The 22035-nt window shown below is 41.6% G+C and overlaps 1 protein-coding gene across 1 annotated transcript in view; it reads left to right on the top strand.

Moving 5' to 3' along the window:
- Nucleotides 1-725: 725 nt before the first annotated feature.
- Stxbp6 (syntaxin binding protein 6) overlaps nucleotides 726-22035 on the top strand; it is a 273277-nt gene continuing 251967 nt past the window's right edge. The window contains exon 1 of the mRNA XM_042686420.1: nucleotides 726-900. The gene's annotated coding sequence lies outside the window, so the exon portion shown is untranslated. The remainder of the gene's footprint in view (nucleotides 901-22035) is intronic.

A 22035-nucleotide genomic window follows, 5' to 3' on the forward strand; every position in this document is an offset into this window, starting at 1 on the left:
AGATCTGAATGCTTGTGGGCTACCACTGGGCACTTAGAGCCAAGCAGCTGACCTGCCTTCAGAGCTCTCTCCAGCTCTCCTCCTACCACCTCTTTCTCTCACTACATTGCCTGCCAGACCCCATTAGCTCTTGGAGTTTGCCACCCCAAGCAGGAAGGAATGAGTGGACTGAATGAAAAAAAAAAAATCTCCTGGGCCTACAAGCTCTTTCTTGTAGAAAGAAAAAAAATCCAAAACCAAAACACACACACACAACAAAAACAAACACAAGAAAACAAGCCAGGAATAAACGCCTGCTTCTACCATGGTCTCACACAGAGGCTCACAGAAGCACCCCATCTTTCTAGCCCACAAACTTCCAACAAGCTTGAAACTCGTTTTGCCTTTCCCATATTGACCAGCTTCTGCAGCGTTCTTGGCTCGGGGTCCGCGCCCCTACCCCGATCTTCCCTTCCCGCGCTTGCTTGCGTTCTCTGAGCTCCGCAGCCTGGGGCGAGCCGGGCCCTCAGCAGCACCCTCGCTCTTTGCCCCGGGCCGGGGCGCTCGGCTGGCTCGCCCACGGCTGCACTGGGCATGCTCAGAGGCAGCCGCGGGGGGCAGGTTGGCTTCGCAGGGAGGCGATCGCACTAGGCGGCGGCGGCGGCGGCGGCGGCGGGCGGGCGCGCGGCTGCAGCTGGAGCTGGGGCGCCCGGAGTTGGAGTTGCCGGGAGTTTCCCCCGACCCCTCCCTCTCCGCGCGTCGCAGCCGGAGCTCAAGCGAGCAGCCGCCAGCCAGCGCCGGGGCCGGCAGAACCTGGTCCGGAGCTCGGAGCTCTTCACCGAGCAGCTCCCGGAGAGGAGTGTCGCCGGTTGGGACGCGTGCCGCGCACTGGCACCGCCCGGGCACGAGCCAGGCTGCACGGTAGGGCTGGGGGGTAGGGGGACCCAGCGGTCCAGGTGGAGGCCAGGCCGTGGTGGGGTGGTGGTGGTGGTGGGGTTAGGGAGGCATGCGATCGCGGCTGCTGGGGCGCCGGTCCCAGGTCTGGGGCAGTGGGCAGGAGTGGGCGAGGGCCACGAGGGATGCTTTCAAGTTGGCGGGCTGCGGGAGAAGGGGCCGCGCGCTCCGGCGCGGTTGCTTTGTGCACGCGGAAGGGGACTGGGTTCGGATCCACTCCACACCTAGCAACCCGGTGTGAGTGCGAGACTGGGCAAAACCTCACAGCCCGAGCGAGGGTTTTCCTCCGAGAAAGTTGAGGATGGAGCCCTTCTTTCCTCACTGTCCCCCGTGGGAGCATGGGCCCACCCCGAGCGGGGGTAGGGTGTGGGGTGTGTGTGTGGGGGGGGGTCGCTGCGCACTTCCATGAAGCTCTTTCACTCCTTAGCTGGAAATCAGCACATCACCCCCGATCTTTATAAAACCTTGCCGTCCTTTAGGAAAATGACTTCTGCCCCAAACCCGAGGCGTGCTCTTTTTGGCGGGCACTGGCTCCCTGCCCCACCCCCACTTGCACCGGGCTTTGCACCGGGCGACGCGCTGCTCGCTCTTCCAGCCGCACACGGGGTCAAGGGCGCCAGGCTCCCAATTCTCTGTTAATGCTGCGCGCCGGAATCGTTCCTCACCCCCTGGCAGGACAGCGAGGCCTGAGTAGATGGATGAATTTTTCTTCTTGTCCACACTTCTGCAACCCCACCTGGTTTAACATCCCAGAGGTCAGGCTCTAGAGGGTCAGGTGGGAAGTTTAGAACAGCATAATTGTTCCTTAGAAGAGGGGGCGTGGTGGTGAATGTGCTTTTGATGACCACCCAGGACTTTATAGCTACCCATCTCGTGTTTCTTATTAATCTTCCACAGGGACTAACTGTGGGAAGGAATAAGGTCCAAGCAACAGTGCTCTCTGCCCCATTCCACCCTCTCCCTGGTGGCATTTTGGGTAACCCTAGGGCTGGGGAACTGGTGTTCTGCAGATTCCAAGGGTATGGAAGATGTCAGTGTTTGTTTGTTTGTTTGTTTCCCTGGCTTCACTTTCTTTCAGTTCTTGTTTTGAGTTTGGGGGTTTTGCTTGCACACGAGTCACAGCTGAGCTGTCATAACCCAAGGGGGTGTTTGAGCTTTAGCTTAGGCACTGAGCCCTTGTTCGCCTCTGAGGCTGCTAGTGGGAATCAGTCCAGAAAAGATTATGCAGGCTAGAAATATGCTTCTCTTTTTCTTTTTTGGCTGAACACCTTAGCTGTTGCGTTTGTATGTTAAGTTCTTAAAGGAGCACCCACACACTGCTCAAGTGCCCTGATTTAGGGGCTCACCAATGCTGCTTTAAGTTTTCTTCTGTGCTTTTACCTTGGGGTTAGGGCACTTTGGGAAATATTTCCCGACATGAGGATCAAATGATGCGACACAATGCACAGGTTCTAGAATGAGATAGGCCACATATAGCTTTCCAGCTCATTGCAGGGCGGATGGGCACATTATTAATCGTTCTGAACTTCAGTTTCCTTCTCTATCCAATGCGAGATAATCAGGACCTTAATTAGCCCTCTCCATTGCTACTATGATGCTTGGGAGAGATAATAGATATGAAACGTGTAAAACAAAACAACAGCAACAACAAAAACCCTTAAAATATCATTCATACCTTGGGTGTTGTCTTTGCATCTGATCTTTAAAATTTATAAATCCTTTCTCTAACAATCCATCCCCTTTTGATTCCTCATCAAGAGGTTTTGTTGCTCCATACTTTCCTCAAATCCATATTTCTTGATTTTAAGAGTTGGAAGTCCCTCACATCTCTCGGAGATTGGCAGTGTTGTATAGATTAGGAGACTACCATGGTTGCCCTATCAACATTTGTCATGCCAGGCCTCAGAATGTCAGGTCAGCAAGGCCTTGTTTTAAGAGCTAAGGATGATGAAGAAATCAGAAAGCCCTGGGATGGAACTCTGATTTGGCTTCTCATCATGACCTTGAACTAAGGACTGAAGTAAGTCTCAGAAACTGAAATCGTTCTGCGAGATTTAAGGCCAGTAGCACTCAGAAACAAGGACAGAAGAGCTTGTTTGTCACTCAGGAAGAGTAAACATGGCTCCCAGCAACCCCAAGTTGTGTTTTCCCTGATTCTAGGGTAGAGGGTCTGAGATGAGCATCAATCTCCTGTTAAAGCACAGGTTGTTGGGTGATTCTGTAGAAGTACAGTAAAGGTCCAACAATTTTCACTTCTTAACTAGTTTCAGATAATGCTAATATCCATATCATGCAAACAGTATCATTAATTTATATAGGGAAATGAGGTATGGCAAAGGAAGAGGGATAGGGAGGAGAAGAGGGAGAGAAGAGGTTTGTCCTGAAATGACATTGTTTTAGTATTTCATATATGAAGATGGGGTTTCTTCCAGGTGTTTTTAGGAAATTGCACTAAGCATTTTATATTCCATTATTTGTGCCACTTTCCATTGTTCAGTTTTAATTATTCTAGTTCATCAAATGAACAGATTTTACAGAAGGCTAGAGATGCCCTTTTTCTTGCTATAAAGTACATTGTGGTTTCTAGATCCCTCTTGGGTAGCCTGAGATCGGTGACTTTTGTATTGATAAATTCAGTAACTATTTCTTTGATTTGATCTCAGACATTTGTGGGGTGGAAAATTGGACAGAATTCTTACACTTGATTCTTAAGCTTAAGATTATAAAACAGATCAATCTGCTGTCTTATGAGCAAAGATAAATGCACTTTCTGTGGTATCTTCTTTGGATGAATGGTTTACCCAGGCCTTCCAGGAAGAATGAAGTATATCCCATGGCAGTTGTCCTGTGGTGGCGAAGGCCTTCCTTGCCATCTGTAGGATATGGCCTTGGCGGTGGCCTTTGGCTTTAAGGGTCAGCTGTGAAGTATCAGCAGGGTGCCCTGGGTGAATTAGTTTATAATAAAGCACTGTTTTGGCTCAGCCTAGTCCTAACCTCTGCTCCTTGTCCTCCCAGCCATTCATGATCCTGTGCAGAGAGCTCACCATGACTTGCTATGACCTAGATTGTGGCCTTGAATTTTTAACTGCTTTACTTTAGAGAGGCTTTAGGAGCTAGCTTGAATAGGAGCGTTCGTTCTTGAGATAACATCCCAGGGAAGAAATAGATTTTATATAATGTAGCACACAAACAGACTAGGGGAATGAAGTGGCCAGTCAGGACTTACTAATTCTTGTATTGCCAGATGGAATCTCAGTTGACCCTCATACTTTATCTCAGCTTTCCATTTGTGATTTGCTTTAGTGTAAGATGATTAACACTAGAGAAGCCTATCAGCAAATCAGAAACCTATTCAAAAATTCAAGTGTACCACTTAGTGTTTTAGTAGATAAAACTGCGAGGCCCAAACTAACTTGTTTTTCTGACAGCAATCAGCACTTGGTGAAGGGTAGAGACCTTTGGGATGTAATCCTTAAGAGTCAGTAGCTTATTTACATGGTTTCTCCCACTTAATATAAGTAGGGAAACTTTCCCATAACTTGATGTTTATATTTTGGGCGTTACCCCATTTTCACTGTTGGGATTTGTTCCAGTATGAGAAGCCTTTTTCCTTATCATCGTTGTTTACTTTCTGTAGCAGTGACTGGTGTGGAATCTCCTGAGAGCTGTTCATTATGATACTTTCTTTTGCTTTGGTCATCAGGGCTGTTATTAGTGGGTCACATAGTCTCAAGGACTATTCCTGGAATGCCATATTCAACCTTCCTACAGGGGTGTTTTTAAACAAAAGCCACAGTTTATATTGCATGAACTCAATAGTATTCATTTTTTCATATTACAACATTTTCCAATTTCAGAAATCAATGGATTTTAAACATGATGAACGTGTTTAATGTTCTGTAACCTAGTATATTAAGAGTATGTATCAGCTGATCCCATCTTAAGATAAAGCAATATATTTTCTTATACCAGAAAACATTTTCTGCCCAGTGCTGTCCAGCTGATAGAATTGAGTAGCAAATGAATTAGTTCAGCAGTTCCTAGAGTATATTAGAGGGATGCTACTAGGGTAAATGTTCATAGGTATGTAAAGGGCAAATCAATCTGGGAAGAACAATGTATTACATTCTCAATAGACTTTGAGAGGTATCACATTTAACAGTATTAATAAAATCACATTTCCAGGAACACAGGACATTTTTGAGGTTAAGCTGTGCACTGGTGAATCACACTTATAATCTTAGCTTAGATCCCAGGTGGCTAGTAGCCAAGGATTGTGGTTCAGTGCCAGCCCAAGCAGTTGAATCTATGAGACACTCATCTCCAATTAAAAAGCCATAAGTAATTAGGCAGTGGTGGTTCATGCCACCTAGCTACTGAAGAGGCTAAGATCTGAGAGTCATAGATTGAAGCCAAACTGGGCAAGAAAGTCTGTGAGACTCTTATCTCCAATTAACTATTCAGAAAATGCTGGAAGTTGTGCTGTGGTAGAGCACTAGCCTTGAGCAAAAGAAGCCCAGGGACCGTGCCCAGGCCCAGAGTTTAAGCCCCAGGATGGGAAAAAAAAGATGTAAGTAAAGATGTGGTTCAAGTGGTAAAGGTCCAACCTGAGCAAAAAAAAGACAAATAAGAGTGTAAAGCCCTGAGTTCAAGCCTTAGTACTGGTGCGCGTGCGCGCACACACACACACACACACACACACACACACACCACTTTTGATGTTTTATGTATATCTGATAGAATTTCATTACTGCATTAGCATAGCCCATCTACAGGCTTAGGAGGTTTTACCTAATATATCCTTAATGTATAGGGCACTTTATGGATTTTAATTTGGTAACGAACGCTAGAAGATTGTTATTTTTTTCTTTTTATTTTAGAGGAAAAGTTTGTGATGGGTAAGAAAGTCTTTGTGAAGGAGCTGGACTGTGATAATATAAATGATGATGTTATATCTTTCTACGGAGATGTGTTTTAGGTTGTTCCTGGAGCAGAAATATAGACTTAATAGCTATGCTGGCATGTAAATGACTTTCAGAGCATACAAGATAGGTTGTGCCTAGTGTAATATGAGACTTATGATACTATGTGATTATGTGGTGGCAGTCAAAGAACCTATTGTTCAGTTTGTTCTTGCTTGTGTAACTTCATCACTGAAGTAGCAGATGAATTCCAGTGTTGACAGGAAAACAAGTGGTGGGTAAACAGGACAGAGGCACATTTCTTAGATGACAGGGACAGGGTTCCCAGTCAGCAATGGAGGTAGGAATAGTGGTTTGAGTTCAGACAGAAGGAGTCATTAAGATGTAGGCTCCAACATGTAATGTTGGGGAAAGAAGGAATAGCATTCCAGGAAGAGGCTTCTTGACTAGAGTTTTAAAAATAATTGGTAGAGAGAATTCTTACAATTCAACAATAAAAAGGGAAAACAACTCAATTTAAAAGTAGGCAAGGGATTTACATCACATAGATTTTTCTTTTGAAGAAGCATATAAAAATATGCTTAGCACCATTAGTCATCAGGAAAATGCAAATCAAAAACTTCAGTGAGATGCCACTTCCCCTCCATGAGTAGGGCAGTGATAAAAAAGACATGGGAGAAACTGGAATGCTCATACAGCAAGTTGCTGATAGGAATGTGAAATACACAGCCAGCTGGGGAAACAGTTTTGGCACTTCCTAAAAGTGTTGAACAATAGCTACCTAAAACCAATTCCACCCAAGAGATTGAAAACATTCATAGGAACCCTTCTAAATAAATGTTTATAGCAGCATTAGTCACAAAAGCCAAAAGATGGAAATAACACAAATGTCTATCAACTAATGATTAAGCAAAATATTATATATCCAAACCATGGAAATCTATCAACAATAAACTAAAATGAACTTTTGATTTCTGCTACAAGTTTCACAAATGAACCTTGAAAAATGTACTGTGCAAAAGATGCCAGATACTATAGAGAAACTGTATGCTCATGTTTTGAGACACTATTAGCCAAATTATAGAATCAGCCTAGGTACCTATTAGTGGGTAAAGGGATGAAGAAAGTGTGTAGATACACAGTGGAATTTTACTAAGTCAGTAGAAAGAATGAAATCATGTTATTTACTGGAAATGAATGGAACTGGAGATCACTATGTTAAATGAAATAAATCAGTCCCACAAAAGCAAGTACTGAATATTTTCTCTCATTTATGGAAGCTAGGGGATAATGAAATAAAACAAAAACAAGGCATTAAGTAAAAGGGAACTACTGGGAAGGTTGAAGGGGTCTTAGAAGGAAAAGAAAGGATAAATAAGTATAACAGATGGGTGAATATGATCAAAGTATGTTAAAGACATACATGTGTGGAAATGCCATGATAAAATCCTTTATCATGCTGAATGGTATATATTAATACCAATGGAAAAAATAAAAAAAGAAACCAGGCACAAAAGTGTACAATTATATGACTGCAATATGAAATGTCCAGAGCAGGAAAATGCACAGATGGGAAGTAGATCCGTAATTGCCAAGAGTTGCAAGAGGAAGCAATGGGAAGTGACTGTATGAAGTTTACTTGGGAGGAGATGAAATGTTCTAGAATTAGATAGTGCTGATTGCACAACTTTAAAACTGTTGAGTTACATACTTTAAAAGGGTGACTTTTTATGGTTAAATAAAGTATACCTTTGGCCAGGGCCAAAGCACAGTTTACAAAAAAAAAAAAAAAATGGCCAAACAAAATCCAGGAACAGGGTTTCCTGCTATGGAGAGAACTATCTGGCTTATCCCTTTCTCCTTGTTTATATTTGAGTGCTTTAGGATTCTTTTATTCTCTCATCAAAAGCTTTTTTTTCCACATTAAAAGGGCTTTGTATCATTCTGCTTCTGAATCAGAGGAGTAGTTTTCATGGTTAATGCCTGTGATCTTCAGATTGGCTTCTTTCTGGATTTCCCTCTGGAAACAAATTCCATATTTAGGCTTCCTTGTAGTGAGCCACCAGAGGGCATGCTGACTAGGCAGCTTATACTTAGCTTTTCCCTTAAGATTTGACTATGGTAGACATTTTAGTGTCATTTACTAATTTGTTTGTGGAATTCTGTCAAGATCACACTCTTCCCATTTTATAAGTCTCTGACCCTATTCCAACAGGGTTCTCTTGGTCCTTGGCAATTATGTGAGCATCAATGCATTGGGCCCAAAGGTCATGATGCTTAAATGAGGTTTAATACTACTGAAGCTGAGGTTTTCCTGCAGAGAAAGACACTTCCTTCCCTTCTCTTTTGTGGTTTAGTGTAGCAATGATCGCATACTCATGCAAGCAGCACTGGGGACCAGCAGGCTGGGGTGGGTTTTGGGATTCTGCAGTTTATTCAACTCTTATTGGTGCAGATGCTGCCACACCAGACATCACCTTGAGCAGATGCTGATTCAGCATAGAGAAGATGGCTTTGGACTAATGACAAAGGCTAAGTGTGAAACTTGGTCCCACCATTGATTTTGCTGTGGAATCTTGGCAAATTAATTAATATCCAGGTCAGTTTTCTTTTTTTGTAATCAGAGTAAGACTGAACTCATAAAAATGTATTCAGTGTGTTTTGTCTGAAATGATAATACTACTGGCTTTTCCCTTTCTACAAAGGCCAGGAATTCCTTAGGGAGGGTAAGGCAAACAGAATATGCAAAAGGACACCAAGAGGAAGAGGATTTAAATTTGGTATGGCTGTGGCAAAGAAATGGGGGGAAGTCTGAGGTTTGAATCATAGTGCTCAGGGAAAAATGAACTTGCTTCTTAAGTTTCAAAATATCATAGTTTTGGTGAAGTCTTTGAGCTAGTCTTCAGTTTGGAACATTTTCAGGGTGTTGGCCCTCTAGTATGTTTCCTTTGGAATGGTTGCTTCCCACTCACCCCCTCCCCATTTTGTGCTGGTACTGGGCTTGAACTCATGGTCTCCAGCTCTCCCTTGGCTTTTTCTGTTCATGGCTTGTGCCCCACTACGTCAGCCACATTTCTACTTCCAGCTTTTTGCTGGTTAATTGGAGATAGGGATTTGTCTGCCTGGGCTGGCAGATCTCAGCTTCCTGAGCAGCTAGGATTACAGGCTTGAGTGGTTTCTTTTTATCCAGAGGCTATCCCTGAGCCGTTCAGTTGGTACCATGGTTCCTTGGTATATAATATCTGCCCTTCCTTGCCTAGCCAGTTTCTGTCCTTACTTATATTTATTTCTGTCAATAGTGAGAAGAAATAAAAGGCGCTAAAATGCAAGCTATTGAGCTTTAAGCAGCTCCAGTCAAAGTCTCTTGGGGTGAAGTTATAAATATTTGCTTCCTTGTTGATTTCAGAAAACATGGATGTTTGGTTAGTTTACCTTCTATGAGTGTATTGCCTGTAGCAAAGTTAAATTGAATATATTAATGGAAAGGAACTGAACTACTAGGAACAAAATCTGCCATTGGCCCCTAGTCTCTTACCTGGAGCCGGAGCTACTTGGTCCAGGAGTCTCAGCTTCCTCTTTGGCTGTTTAGACTGGCTGGCTGGTGGCCTATCTCATGGAGTTGGCATAGAGGCATGGTGAAATGATGTACTGTTACTTTCTCATGCTGGGTTACATAATTACACAGTTCTAGGGTGATACAAGGTAAGTTGATGGCTTATTAACTTCTGTCTCCTTTATCATTTGAAGTGAGAAGAAATAAGAAATTGTATTTATATTTCACTTAAGTTGACAGATCTCCTTTTACATTCCTCTGGGAAACAATAAATAAGAATAGTTTTTTTTGTTGTTGTTGTTTGGTAGGGTTTCTACTAATACAGTCACGAATACAGTAAGTAAAACTGGTTTTTAGTTGTCATTGTCTAAAATTCAGTGTTTTCCTAGAAGTAGTAAATTTATGCTGTGAGACCCTATACCATATTCTTGACTCTTTCAAGAGTGGACAGGTTGGAGTCTCATGCCTGTAATCCTAACTACTCAGAAGGCTGAGATCTGAAGATCACAGTTCAGAACTAGACTGGGGTAGGAAAGCCCATAAATCTCTTTATCTCCAGTTAAAAGCCAAAAAGTCAGAAGTGGAGCTGTGGCACAAGTACCAGAGCCCTAGCTTTGAGCAGAAAAGCCCAGGAACAGTGCCCAGGTCCTGAGTTCAAGCATGCTCTCTCTCTCTCTCTCTCTCTCCCTTTCCTCTCTCTCTCCTCTCTCTCCCTCTCTCCTTTCTCTCTCCTCCCTCTTTTATATCTCTCTCTTTCTCTCTCACACACACATACCCTCTCCTCTTTCAAATAAAAGAGAAACAAAAATAAGTATTTTGTTGAGACCTAAGGCACTTGGCCTCACTGAAACAAGTTGTCCTTTTGGAAGATGGAAGTGAAGGTATCCTTTAGAAGTGAGGATTATCTGATTTCTGAGGCAGGTGATGTGTATGCTTTAATCTAGTCACTTTCAATAACTACTGGTGACAGAGCCAGGTCAGATGTAGAAGGAAACTTTTGTTTTGTTTTGTTTTGTTTTGTGTTGGCACTGGGGCTTGAACTCAGGGCCTTACCCTCTTGCTTGGTTTCTTTGCTCAAGGCTTGCATTCTCTAACTTGAGCCACACCTCCACTTCCAGCATTTTTCTGGTTAATTGGAGATAAGAGTCTTATGGACTTTTCTGCCCAGGCTGGCTTCAAACTGCAATCCTCAGATCTCAGCCTCTTGCTTGAGTAGTTAGGATTCCAGGTTTAAGCCACTGATACCTGGCAAGATGCTTGTTTTTGGACTTCTTAGGAATAGATTGCCTCCCACAGTCTAAGATGAAAGCCAGCAGTACTTAATACTTGTGCAGTTAATAGTATTCTTGAAGAAGTTCATCGACTCTATCATTAAATAGCAGTAAGGAAGTTGTGCTGTTGCTGAGAAGGAGCCGGGTATATAAAGTTGGGTGTTCCTGAAGTAAGTTCTTCTGAAATTAAATCCGTATACAACTATAACACTATTTTTTTTTAAAGCACCCTACTTTGAGCATAGAACATTGTACTTACATAATGAGCTCAAAGCTAATAATGTGGCTATTTCTCACAATGTCATTTACTGAAACATAAGAAATGAGACTTCCAGATCCTTTACCAACACTGCCAACCACACATCCTGTATGTGTGTGTGTGTGTGTGTGTGTGTGTGTGTGTGTGTGTGCGTGTGCGTGCACGCGTGCGTGCTTGTGCCAGCCAGTCAGCACTAGTGTTTGAACTCAGGACCTTGGTGCTATCTCTTAGCTTTTTGCCTGAGGCTGGAGCTTTACCTTTGAGCCACAGCTCCATTTCTGACTTTTTGCTGGTTAATTGGATGTAAGATCTCACAAGTTTGGTTTTTTTTTTTGTTTGTTTTTGCCTGGGCTGACTTTGAGTAGTGATTCTGAGATCTCAACCTCCTGAGTAGTTAGAATTACAAGTGTGAACCAATGGTCCCTGGCACATAGTTGATTCTTAAAAATAGAACAAAGAATCTTAAACTCAAACACCTTCCTTAGGAGCAGTCCTCTGTCTCCAATCCCACCAAACTGTGAACTTCAAAAGCAGAGATTTCCTTTTCCTTTTTCAATTTTTAATCCATGAGGATAGAAACACTATCAAGTTATACAGACTCAACAAAAGAATGTTGAATTACACCACTGCTTTTCTTCTGAGATTTCTGTTCACTCACTGTCAGTGTGTTATTTTTATTATTTAACATCTACCTACAGATTTGTTTTTTGTTTTTGGTCTGTCATGGAGCTTGAACAAAGGGCCTAGTTGCTGTCTCGAGTTTTTCTGTTCAAGGCAAGTGCTCTACCACTTTGAGTCACAGCTCTGCTTCAGTTTTATAGTGATTAGTTGGATATAAGAGTGTCACAGACATTTCTGCCTGGGCTGGCTTTCCTGAGAAGCTAGGATTTCAGGCCACCAACTCCTGGCTCAGATTTTTATTCTAATATAGCTCATGATTCTAAGCACGTCACAGTTGATTCCTTTACTTTTTACTATAGACTCTCAAAAGTAGGTTCTGTTACTTCTTCCTGTAGAGAAAGGGCAAGTGATATACCTTTGGCTCCATGGGCCTATGAAGTGACCGTGGCAGACTCCCTTTACTTACTTCAACTCTCAAATATCAACCTCTCTGCCTTTCCTGAGAATGGTAGAGAGGAGACACTAAGCATGCTTTTCCTTTCTTCTTACTTTCCACATATCTGTTTTCTACTCATTCCCATGTTCCAGAAAAATGTTGAGTTGGAAAATAAGTGCTGGATTATGGCTTACTCATACTGTTCCAGGCTTGGGTTGTGACCACTTACCCGGTGGCTTCTCGGTTAGGATGAACTAGGCTATTTTTCACTGTACAAAAGGGAGAGAAGGACCAGAACCTACTCCTCAGAGTTTGTTGGAAGGAATAAAGAATTAACCATTAAGTTGCTCAAAACCAGAGACTATGTCAGCATATGATTTTGCTTGTTACTTGGGGAAGGCTCTGGCCTGTAGCCTCCAGCCTCTGACTTTGTCAGGTAATCAGCTGTAAAGTTTAGTCAGTACCTCTCACACCTTTACTGTACTTGAATCAAATGGCTGTCATGTTAAAATAGGCCTTGATAGATAAAGCCTGGATGGGGCCAGACCTTCTCACAGGCTTCCAGAGACTCATGAGGTCTGGGCTTATACCAAGGCTAGAAGAGCCCTGATTATGGAGTCATGCCTAGCGTTCCAAATGCTATTTTGTCCCAATAAGGCTGATTTCCGAAATGGGAACTCAGCCAGGGAGATCTATGCGGAAAGACTGAAAGTTACATGGAGACAGTCAGCAGATGACAGAATCGGGGAGAAGTGGTAAGGAAAGGAAATGTGGTACGTTCAAAGTGGGTTCCATTTCTACCTGTGAGCTCAGCTCTCTTCATATGAGGGAAAAGTCTATTCTAGATGTTAGGAAAATGGAGGAGAATGGAAAAGGAATAGGCTGGACTCGATCATCAAAAGGCGAGGACTCTTTATTGAGGAACAGCAAGGGGCACAGACCTTCCTGCGAGTTTGGAGGTTGTGGTTGTGCCTGAGAGTTGGGACAGAAGCTGGATTTTGATAGGAGGTCCAAGCAAGGAGGCAGAGGTTAATGAAAAGCCACTAGATCAAGGAAGGTGGGGGCCTTTCATTTAGGCCCACGATGGGATGCTTACAGCTGGGCTTAGGTGGATTGCTCTGCCTGCACTTAAAACAAGTTCACACATACCTAGGATTTTGCCTGGAGTCTGTATGGGCCTGGGACAATAGGATAGGGGTCAATCCTTCACTAGTGGCTCTGAGGTATTGCTGGAAGAATGAAAGCATAGTAACTTCCTGTTTCAGTTGAAGAGGCATTTCACAAAGAACCAAGGCTGCCAACAACATGGAAGAACCTTGAAAGTAACCCCGGAGCACCTCAAACTTCTTCATGGGTTCCTCCAGTTCACCCTGCTCTTCAACTCTATCCGTTATGGCTCATATTGACATCATAAAAATGAATGTTAGGATATCAATTTAGAGTTTTTAGAGTAATCTCACAGTTCTTCCTTTGTTGTAATTGCCTGGGTATTTTTTATTTTTATTGTTTTTACAGATGTGTCAAGAATCGGTGTTGGGAGAGGACCCCAGGGTAGGACCATGACTTGGTATCTCTTACCTCTTATATGAGGCCTAATCTGGTGTTAAATACATTTATGCCTGTGGACAGTATAAATGGTGTCCCTAATATAACTGCCGAGGAAGAGGCATCTAGATGAGTTTACTTTTTTCTAAAAAAACCCCCAAAACTCAACAAACCCAAACTATTGAAGTATCATGTATGCAAAGACACAAATACAAACTGTAGGTGAAATGCAGTGTTTCTATTCAGTAAGCACACTGAATTTTTTTAACCTTTTTTTTTTTTTGTCCGTCATGGAGTTTGAACTCTGTTGAGCTGTCCCTCAGCTCTTCAGCTCACTCTACCACTTGAGCCACAGCGCCACTTCCGGTTTTCTGAATGGTTTATTGGAGATAAGAGTCTCATGGACTTTCCTGCTGGGGCTGGCTTCGAACTGCGATCCTCAGATCTCAACCTCCTGAGTAGCTAGTATTACAGGTGTGAGCCACTGGTGCCCGGCTTTTTTTTTTTTAACCTTCTTCTAATTGTGAAAGTGATGTATAGAGGGGTTACAGTTATATAAGTAAGGTAATAAGTACATTTCTTGTCAAACTTGTTACCCCTTCCCTCATTTTTCTCCTACTTTCCCTCCACCTGTAATCCCTCCCCCCTGCCAAGTTGTGCAAATCATTTCCAACATATTGCCTGGTGTATGTTGCTGTTGCATTGGTTTCCCCCCTAGTACTTTGTCTCATCCTTCTGTTGTTCCCCTTCTCTCCCATAATTCAAATAAATGTGTATACAATACCAGGGTACCAAAATCAAATACAGTGACAACAGGGGATGTACCATAGAGGGAAGAACATTCAAAAGAAACAAAAAAATCACATTACATTAAAAACAACAACAACAAAGAAAAACCTCTTGTGTCTATGTCTTGGAGTTCATTTTGCTTCGTATCATCTTATATGGTCATAGTACTTAGCTTTTGAGCTCTTCTGCTCATCTGATAAGCATGTCCTAGACATATACTAATTATTGCATATAAGAGAAACCATGGACTTACGTTTCTTTGGGTCTGGGGGGCTTATTTCACTTAATATGATTTTTTCCAAATCTTCTAATTTCCTTACAAATAGGACTGTGTCATTCTTTCTGATGGAAGCAGAGAGTTCCCGTGTGTGTGTGTGTGTGTGTGTGTGTGTGTGTGTGTGTGTGTGTGTATCTCACATTTTCTTGATCCATTCATCTACGGAGAGGCATCTGGGCTGGTTCCCTATAGTGAATAATGCTGTGATAAACATAGTTGTGCTGGTAGCTTTAGTATGGCCTTTTTGTGATCAATTTTGGTTAATGCCCAGAAGTGGGATTGCTGGGTCATAGGGGAGCTCTATGTGGAGTCTTTTGAGGAACCTCCATACTGCTTTCCAGAGTAGTTGAACTAGTTTACACTCTCACCAACAGTGCAGTAGGGTTCCCTTTTGGCCATATCCCATCCAGCATCTCTTGTTATTAGATTTCTTGATTATAGCCATTCTAACTGGGATGGGGAGAAATATCAATGCTGTTTTGATTTGCATTTCTTTCATGGCCAGAGAAGTTGAGCATTTCTTCATGGTACACTGAATCTTAACACAGATCAACTGAGAAGAAGTGGAAATGTAGCTCAGTGGTAGAGCACTAGCTTTGAGCAAAATAAATTAAAAGAGCACTCAGGCCCTGAGTCAGACCCCTAGTACCAGTGTGCGTGCAAGTACACACACACACACACACACACATGCATGCACAGACAAAAAATAGTTCTATTTACTTGAAGGTAAAGCTTAGTAGTAGAGCATTGGCCTAACATGCATAAGGCTCTAGGTTCTTTTACCAATACTGCAAGGAAAAAAACCCTACCAGGCAAGAAAGTAAGACTGGGCTCCTCATATACTTTTTCTGGGTCCCCTTCTAGAGATTTTTCTCTCTATGAAGGCATTGGAACTAACTGCAAACACTATGGATCACTTTTGCTAATTTTAAGAAATTATGTAAATGCACTCATACTTTTGTTTTTTTTATGTTTGGCTTTAAATTTTTGTATTTGTAATCGGAAAACTAGTGTATATTTATAGTGCATGACGTGTTGCTTTATTATATGTATACAATGTGGAGGTATTAAATCAAGTTAATTAACATGCATGACCTCACATCTATTTGTATGAAAACAAATATGTCTGACTTCTTTCCCTTGATTTTTTTTTTTTTTTGGTGAGATTCATTTATCAGGCATTTTTGTTTTTTTGTTGTTGTTTGTTTTATCTACTTTTTTTTTTTTTTTTAAATTTTATTTTATTTTTATTGTTGGAAGTGAATACTGATCATTCCTTTGAATAAGTATGCCACAGCTGCTCATGGTAGATATTTGAATTGTTTCTAATTCCACCAGAATATGACTTGAATGATTGTTCATGTATGTGTTTCTTGCTGAACATAGGTTTGCATTTCTGATTGCTTTTATGTGTGTAGAAACAGCAGCTGAGTCATAAAGTGTGAATCTGTTGAGCTTTTGTAAGTACAGTCTTCCAGTATGGTCCTTTCAACTCCCCTTACATTCAAATTCCAGTTCCATTGCTTCATGTTCTTTACTTCCTTTCATAAGTCATTTCCATTTTTTCCATTCTGATGTCCTATGCAGGGGTTATCATTCTGGTGTTCATTTACATTTCCCTCATTTCTATTTGAAGTTTAATGTGCTTTCATTGTGTTTTGGCAATTGTAGATCCTTTGTGAAGTACCTTACTTTTCAGAGTTTTTTTTTTTTTTTTTTTCTGGAGGAGGGGATGTTTTCTTGTTTTTTTTTTGTTTTGTTTTGTTTTAATGAGAGTTTTATGGAATCTTTGTGAAAAGTATTGAAACCTATAGTCATGAGGGTTACCTGTCACTGATACCTGATTATATTCTCTAATGTTCAGGGGAAGAAAAGAAGTAAGATGAGTCAGGAAACGCTTTAGTAAGGAATCTTCCTGTCCTGAGACAGCATACGTGGCCTAGACCATTGTAAAATTAAGTGACCATTTGAAAGCTTAACAGAAGTTTACCTTTTGTAGGAGTCACTCTGGAAGCCAAAAAATATTGCTGAAAACCTTTTCTTGAAATGTTTTGAATTGGCTTTGAACATGCATAAAATAGAGAAATGTTACTCTTAGTACTGGTGATACAGCTTGGTGATAGAGTTGCTTGCCCAGCATACACAAGCTGAAGGTTTCATTGCCATAACTACAAAACAACCAACTGGTTGTTTTTTTCTGGTGAAAAGACAGACCTTTCTTTCTTTGATGGAGACAAAAGACACTGACAGGTGGGGAAAAAAAATTTCATGATCTTTGTGTGTTGGGGGTAGTGAGTTTCTGGGGCTTAAACTAAGGGTTTGGGCTGTCACTTGCCTGTCTTACTTCAGACTTGCCCTTTACGGCTTGAGCCACACCTTCACTTCCAGGGTCATGTACTCTAACTGACCCTAGATGTTGTCTGAACACCATGTATGTAGAAAGCAGGGATACCAACTGTTGTTGTTGTGGCTTTTTCCCAGATAATTAAGAAGATAACTCAGAAACTCCTAGATTTCTCTTGAGACTCACACCAGATCTTTTCTTTTGTGTCGTGGCTCCTCTATGTTTAGCCCCTATGTTCTTCACAGCCTTGCTTTGCAGGGCAGAGTCATGGATTCGTGATGATTAGATGCTCAAAGTTTTTATACAGATTAGAATTTTATTATTTATACAGATTTGTTATTTTGTTATTTATACAGAGTGCAATTTTATTCCTTTTCACATGGTTTTCTGTAGATAAACTGTGTGAGACACTTGAAAAAAAAATCCAGGTGAAAATATTTTGATAAAAACTTTCCCTTGGTAATGTGATTTTCGTATTATATTGAATTCCTGGAGAGGATTCCCAAGCAGGTGTGAATTGTCAGGTGTTACCCAGGAGCAGCTGTCCCCAGGGGCCATGAACACCTGACAGGGCTATCTAAACCTGTTTCTTTGTCGCCTTGTAACATCCTAGACACACTTGTAGGCTTTACACAGGAGATTGGGACTTCGCTGGTGGATGATTTGAGTCATTCCTTCACTTCCTGCCAAAAGAAAAAAACACTGTGTAAATAGTGCTTTGTGCTTTGGGTTTTACAGTGCACTGGATAAACACAATATATACATTGTGGTTGGGGTAGGAAAGCACCTCCCACATCCTTGTTCTCTCAGTAAGTGGAAGTAAATAGGTAACTGGGAAGTAGGTCAGGCTCCACGGTCAGCTCTGACAGAGGTACAGTAAACACTGCCTTCCTGCACATTGGTCATGTTATTTACAGGTACAATTGTACCATTCTTCTTGAGCAGACCTCTGTGTGTGTGTGTGTGTGTGTGTGTGTGTGTGTGTGTATCAAGATTTGAACTCAGTGCCTTGAACTCATGTACCTTGCTTACTCTACTGGTTCTCTACCACTTGAACCATACCTCCAGCTTTAATTTTTGCAGGTTAATTGAAGATGGAGCTTCACAGACTTTTCAGATTTCAGCCTCCTGCAGAGCTAAAATTACTGGCAGGAGCCTCCAGAGCTCAGTTTCCAAGCAGGTTTGCATAAGCCTCTTAGCTTGGAAATAAAGATCTTACCTCAAACAATACCTGAGGCTTCATCAGTGAGATTCCAATTATAACAATAGCTCATAGTTGCACACATGTGCTATTTTGAGGGTATTTGTGTATTCTTTAAGCTTCTTGTTTATGTGCTCTAATTAATCTTGTTTTACAGAATCAGGAAGCAAGGCTCAGAGTTGTCCTTTGGCCCAAGGGTCACACAGCTCATCAGTGTTAACACCTGAATTCAAGCTCCTGATGCCACATTGTTCAGAATGGAGCCAGAATCTGAGGCTGTTCCTGAGAAACTGAGTATGGACAGAAAGCTCAGACATTTATTAATAGGAAGTCAATGAATATAACCAACGCTTGCATTTTAAATATACAGCTTAGGTGAGGGATGAGAGATTAATTCATCTTAGCAGTTTCAAGGAGAAACAGGTTTTCAAAGGAGAGTTATTGGCATTTACATGTGCTGACTACATTCTGGAAAGGCTTCCATAGAAAGAGTTGGCAGTTGGGAGGATATTCTCAGGAGTGCTCCTGTCTGGAGTAACTGTTTAGTAGCCTGTGGATTGCCCAAGTACCTCCTCCTTCTGTCTACTAGAAACAAACATACAGGATCAAGCACCTGTGCTGACCCCCCCCCCCCCCACTTTTTTCTTGGCTGTTTGATGTGCTGACCTGGGAGAGAAAGGACACAAGACACCATGGCACCTTCCCTGGCCCATATTGTTGCCACATTTTGGTGCTATATGAGGGGGAAGAGGCTCTAAACCAGTCTCGGGGCAGCATTCTTACTGTAGGACAGAGGTCTGCATGTTTCTCCAATTACTTGGTAAAATTTTGTTGTATACATTTGAACTTATCTCTGTCTTCTCATTCATTCAGCAACAGTGCCTGCTGTATGTGATCAGTTTCCATAGGGAACAAAACCGGACAAAGTTTTTATAAAGGATACAAAATTATTGATCTTCATGCTCTGTAGAGGTGCAGTTCGAGGGTATTTGGAATAGTTAGGGAAACCAAGGATTTCCTAAAGAAGGATGAGCTGAGATCTGAAGAGTGAGGAGGAGATAAAAGGGGAGGAGTTGGCATTATAGAGGTGGCAGAATGTGCAAAGGCCCTGCCTGTGGTGGAGGAGATGCTGGTCTGAGTGAGGGACAGAAGAAAATACGGGTGTCTGGGTGAAGATAATGGACATGAGAGTGCTTTCCCAAGCATCACACGGTTCCTCACATGACTGTTAAGTGAACAGGTGGATAATATCCACTTTGTTGTCAGTACAGAGAGTCAGTGAGTAGATTGGAAGAGATTCAAGAAGAGATATAGATGGACCTTTTAGAATATTCTCTTGTTTCAGGACAAATGATGCTGGTCTGACCTGAATGCAAAGGATGGAGAGAAATTGGCAATAGGACTTAGATGTGTGTGGGTTGGAAGTTTGAGGTGAGAAACAGAGAGGCAGCAGAGATGTCTCTTTGCATGCTTGTTCACACAATGGTGGTTCCTTTCCAGGGGCATCACTATGTCTCCCAAAAGAGATGATAGGTTGCTTGATAGCAGGATTGTTTTTTTAATTTAAGTTTGAATCTTTTTTTTTTTTGCTGGTTGTGGGGCCTGAACTCTGGGCCTGGGCGCTGTCCCTCAGTTCTTCAGCTCAAGGCTAGCGCCCTACCACTTGAGCCACAGCACCACTTCTGGCTTTTTCTGCTCATGTGGTACTGAGGAATTGAACCCAGGGCCTCATGCATGCAAAGCAAGCGCTCTACCACTGAGCCACCTTCCCAGCCCCAAGTTTGAATCATTTTTGAGTTTAAGTTTTAATCTCTCAGCTTTTGTTGAGGTGGAGGAGTTTCTATAGAAAATGACATGAGAGGAGAGTGGCAGTTGGTGTGCGTTAGTGTGTTTAGACAAGGGAAAAGTGCTGTACTTGGAGTACAACTCCAGAGGCATTTAGTTATATAGTGATGTGCTACTGATTTCAGGATGCCTTCCCAAGTCATTTTGAATCTTTCAGCATTTAGAATTTGTATTTTACTATTCATGCTAGACTCACCCTTTCTGATTTAGTTTCTCCATCTGTAAGAAGAGCCTAGTAACACCAACCTTCTGGGACGGCTGCCAGGATTACATTTGCTAACTTGGTGAAATACGGTTTTACATTAATTGTCCCTATGTGCACCTTTCCTCTCTGTAGTCCTCCTTGCCAGTAGAGGGTGCTATTGCTTGGAGTTCATGACAATTGACTCTTGGTAGATGAAGTATTTTTCTTTGATGAGTGTTCATTTATATATGAATGTCTGTATTTACTTTTTTAGAGGGGGTCCAAATTTGGTAAATATTGTTATTATTTATATTTATTAATATTCATTGATATTATTTTGTTCACTGAGTATCCCTCTAGATGAGCAAGTGGGTGACAGTTGTTTGATGTCACTCCGAAGAATGCAAGTTTGATGAGTGAGATCTCGTTTCTTCTTTATTGAGATTGTTTAGGTTCTGGGGTGTTCAAGGCAAGTTCCAATTCCCAAGGTTGCGAGGTGCTGGTGGTTAATGATTTCTCAATGGAGAGAGGTAAGATGATGAAGCTACCACAGCATTCTCTCCACACAACAGAATGCTTTGACTCTGTTAGGGACCTTGTTCAAAAACATTTGAGGAGGACTGGATATGGTTGGGCAAGCCTTAAATCCCAGCTGCTTCAGAGGCAGAGATAGGAAGATCATGGCTTTGAGACTAGACAGGTAAGATTGCAGGACCCCTCTTGACAAACACTAAAAGTAAAAGGATTGGGGTGTGTGACTCAAGTGGTAGAACTGCCTCATTAGCAAGTGTAGGGCACTGAGTTCAATCCCTAATACCAAAAGAAAATAGAAAAAAAAGTAAGGAAGAGAGGGAGGGGAAAAAGAGAGAGAGGGAGGGTGGAAGAAGGAAGGAATGAGAAAAGGAAAAGATTAGCTGATGGTCTATTTTCTTCTTCTTATTTTTATTTTCTTATTGGCTTTATACACTTCAGTGCTCTTTATTTTTCCATTATGTCATTCCTTTAGCATTTAAAATGTTCCTTACCACTGTAAACAGCTTTTCTACTCTCCACTTTGTAGTAAACTCAGTAATACAGTTGTCTATTTATCTTTTAGTTGGAAATGGGGTATTTCTTCAGCTCTTTCTTAGGACCCAAGTATGGCCTGATGAAAATTTGACTCTACCCTGGGAATCTGTTGTCCAGTGGCAACCACATTACTCTCTTAAATTAACTACTCTCTTAAATTAACTAGAGATGATGAGAAATACTAGCATATGCCAAATTATCCTTGTTTGTCTTGAACATTAAGATATATAGAACTGAGTGAAAAGTGCTTGAGAGGTAGAGGTACATATAGGTATCTTTCAGAAAATATTATCTGTCACTTGTTCATTTTTTTGTTTCATAACTGACATTTACATAAAATAGAAGTAAAATATTTCTAAGGCCCTTCGTTTTACTATTTTTAGGTCATTTTCTTTGAGATATGGTTGTCTTGCTTTATGAGAACTCAAACACAAATTGGTATAATGTAACGCTAGAACCAAGCAGTAGCTTTGTCTTATTCTAAAATTAATACAAAGATTTATAGCCCTATAAATTATATTTATTGAATTTGGCAATGTTATGGATATGTATGAATAAATAATTTGCAAGTGTCTGAGAATTTTATGTCTGACCTGGTCAAATTTCCAATAGGAGATTGAATGTGTGTCCTTTTTCTGTCATTTTGGTTTTTATGAAGTGCTGAGTCCTTGAACTCCTGAGTTTTCATTGAGTTTATGTAAGAAATCAGGGTGTCAAGAAATTCTCATAACTGTTAATTTAAATCCTCCTTAATTAAAAGTAAAGAACATGGTATATTCAAAAGGAT

The sequence above is a fragment of the Dipodomys spectabilis genome, unplaced genomic scaffold (genome assembly GCF_019054845.1).
Source record: "Dipodomys spectabilis isolate Male_0828 unplaced genomic scaffold, ASM1905484v1 ptg000097l, whole genome shotgun sequence".
NCBI classification, from domain to species: Eukaryota; Metazoa; Chordata; class Mammalia; order Rodentia; family Heteromyidae; genus Dipodomys; species Dipodomys spectabilis.